The sequence below is a fragment of the Frankliniella occidentalis genome, unplaced genomic scaffold (genome assembly GCF_000697945.3).
Source record: "Frankliniella occidentalis isolate FOCC.00 unplaced genomic scaffold, Focc_3.1 Scaffold80, whole genome shotgun sequence".
Classification (NCBI taxonomy): domain Eukaryota; kingdom Metazoa; phylum Arthropoda; class Insecta; order Thysanoptera; family Thripidae; genus Frankliniella; species Frankliniella occidentalis.
This window is the reverse complement of record NW_026267210.1, coordinates 577,377-580,476: the sequence shown is the minus strand read 5'-3', so window position 1 is coordinate 580,476 and position 3,100 is coordinate 577,377. Positions and strand designations below refer to the sequence as shown.

General features: G+C 62.7%; 1 protein-coding gene across 4 annotated transcripts in view; it reads left to right on the top strand.

Moving 5' to 3' along the window:
• LOC127749700 (AF4/FMR2 family member lilli-like) overlaps positions 1–3,100 on the top strand; it is a 70,314-nt gene that overhangs the window by 54,347 nt on the left and 12,867 nt on the right. The gene's annotated exons all lie outside the window — the stretch shown is intronic.

The following is a 3,100-nucleotide window of genomic DNA, read 5'->3' as shown; positions in this document are numbered from 1 at the left end:
CCCTCTCTCCCTCTCCATCCCTCTCTCCCTACGTCACCTCCCTCCGCTCGCTCTCTTTCTCTATTTGCTCTCCCCCCTCTCTCCTAACAGCAGTAGATTTTACAATCACGAGACTCTTTTGCCGTCCGTCTTCCTTCTTTTTTAGTCATCAACGCTGCGTGTCGTCGGGGCGCGGGGTGGGGCGGCCCAGGCACACGTTGTGAAGCTTATCTCGACCCACCCCGCCCCACCTTGCGCCGCCCCTCGCCCCGCACCGCCCGTCGCTCCGCCCCACAGCCCTTGCGAAGCCGTCATGAAAAGTTTCCGGTACGGGAGAGAGAGAGAAGCGAAGGGATGGGTGGAGACGGAGAGAGATATTTGGGTCGGGACCGGCTGGTCCGGTGGGGCGGGCTGCCCACGGCAGACTCTGTGTCAACGCGGCGTCCCATTAGCCACCCGAGTCAAGCAGCGGCGCGGTCCTTGTGGAGCGCGCCACACTGCGCCACGCCGCGCCACGGAACGCTTTTGTTCTCGCCCAACTCGGAGTAAAAATGTTGGCCAAACAAGTCCGCGGTGGCGGTGTGGCGGTGGCGCACCCGGGGCCGGACAGGACAGCAGGGCAGGCGAGTGCGCGGAGTTGGTCAAGTGGTGGTGAGGTTGTAGGGCGTTGTGGCTGGCTGGTGTGTTCGTGTGCTTCATGAGAGAGCGTGTGCGCGAGTGATGCGGCCGCCACCATATCGTATGAATGAGACGCCATGTCGCGCGGCACCGCCCCACCACACCTCGCCCCGCCTAGCCCCGCCCCGCCCCGCCCCGCCTCGCGCCTCCCCTTCATCTTGGCAGGGGGCGGAGGGAGCACCCTGCATGAATAAAGCAGACAGAAATGGTGTAAAAGCGCGTCGCGCCCGCCGGGTCAGTCACCTGTGCGGGGCGGGTCGGGGCGGGGCGGGGCGGGGCCCAGACGATGTTGGCGTGCCGCAAGCTTCATCGGCTCATGAGGAATGGATCGAGCAGAAGCGACTATGTGCGCCGCGCGCGCGAGTGTGAATCAAAGGCTCCGCAGTACAGCGAGCGGGCGTTTCGCTCTGGAGAAGCTCTGGAGAACGCTTTCGGAGGCCGGCGGCCGAGTACTGCGGGCTTGCCTATGCTCGACTCGGCGGGCGCCCCAGAGCAGCCCTGAAAGCCCCGGGACGCATATGGTTGGGTACTCACACCCTGTATCTTAGAGCTCCAGGCCGAGCGGTCCTTCGAGCAGCACAATTGTCTAAAATTGTTGGTGGTGTCGGCCGAAGTGGGGCACGTCGTTGGACTGGAGACGCGCGAGACTCTCACTCGTCAGAGTGAACAAGTGCGTTGACGTCGTGGCGTTGCTCACGGGCTCGTTCACTGCTATAGAAAAGCCCCGACTTGTCGCTCATTTAAGTTAGGTTTCCGTTGCGATTGCGATTCTTTTACAGTGTATCTATAGTGGAGAGGTATGACGGGGGAAGACCCGCGTGACGTCCATCACAGACAGATATTCACTCGGAGAGCCGCGCGCTCCGCCGCTCCGCCTTCCCATTCTGAAGGGCGTTGCAATTTTAACCGTTTTTGCACCCTGCGGCGTTCGCGTGTGCCCGGCGGAGGAGCTGGGTGCGGCGGGTCGGGGAGGGTCGGGGGTGTCACCTTGGGTCGTGCCGCCCGCCCCGCCTGTCCGTCCGTCCGTCTGTCCAAGAGGAGGGTGGCGGTGCGGTGACACGACCACCCCATCCCGAACGCCTTTAAAGCGTAATGGCGGACTTGCGCCGTTCCACGAACCGAGTTATTGGCGGCGGGGCTTCTCGAGTTCCGCCTCTGGAGGAGGGGCGCCTCCGCTGCTCCGCGCCTCCAGAACGCCGCGCGGCCCGACTTGCGCTTCCAAGAGGCCCCCGCCCCGCCCCGCCCCGCCCCGCCCCGCAGCCTTGTGCAACATCCGCGTTCGGTGGCGCGACCAATGCAGCGCGCGGTGGGGCGTGACCTCGCGGCCTTCTCCAGCCCAAAAGTGCTCCGCACAAGTTCTGCCAAAAGTGTCTCGCGAGGCTAAATAATTATTATTCTCGCGAAATATAATGTGCGTTGTGCCGCCGTTGTGCGTGTCAAGGCGACACACCGCAGCAAAGCGTCGTCGTCGTGCGCACGTTTGCCTACTCGCTCCGCCCTGAAAGGCGATTATTCCCTCCCATGGCCTCGCCGGAGTAGGCAAACTCGCACAACACCGCGGGGTGTCTCAGCTGCACGCTACTTACATATACCGGGTGTTTCATAAAAGACACAGGTGCGGGGTGGGTTTGCCTACCCTACCCGGTCTGCCCGTAAGGCGCCATAGCCCCTTTGGGTAGGCAAACTCGCCCGCAACTGTTTCTTTTATGAAACACCCGCGGTCCGCGGTACTTATAAAACGCGTGGCACCGCAGTAAGGTGCGGAGCGGAGGAGCGGAGGGGTCGGACGTGTTTCGTGCCGCTCCGTCTCCTCCCTTCTGGTTTGGTGGTTCAAACTTGGTTTTACAGTTGGTGCTTGGTACCTACGGATCGGCGTTGTGCTCCCGAGTGTGTGTGTGAAGTTTGGTGCCAATCAGTTCAACGGTGTGGAAATTATCAGTGATTTTCTTGGATTTCGAGTTGGCGTCCCCTGCATTCCTTCCGTCAAGTGTCTGCAGCGCCGCACCATCTGGCGAGGGCGGCTGTTGGGGCCCCTCCGCCCGCCGGGCCGTGCCTGCGATTCTACGGTGCCAGCCACCCTCCAGCGCGGGCTACACAGCGTCGGCGTGGCAGCGCAACGAGTTCAGGATTCAGTGCCCAGTGTCCAGTGCAGTGTCAGTTCAGTGTTCAAAGTGCAGTGCAGTGCAGTGTTCGAGTGAAGTGTCAGTGCAGTGCGTCCGAGATAGCTCGTCCAAGGCCAGCGTCGCCACCCCTGGCAACGTGTCAATCAACGGGGTCCACCGCCTCGGCGTTGAACCCAACGAGTACCGAGTACCCAGCGTTTGGCCTTCCCTCCCGGCCCACCCATGAGGTTGGCGTCGGCCCGGGCCCGGTCGAGCCGCACCAGACGCAGTCCTCACACCCCTCCTCCCCTCTCATCTGCGTCGCTGGAAGGAGGCTGAGT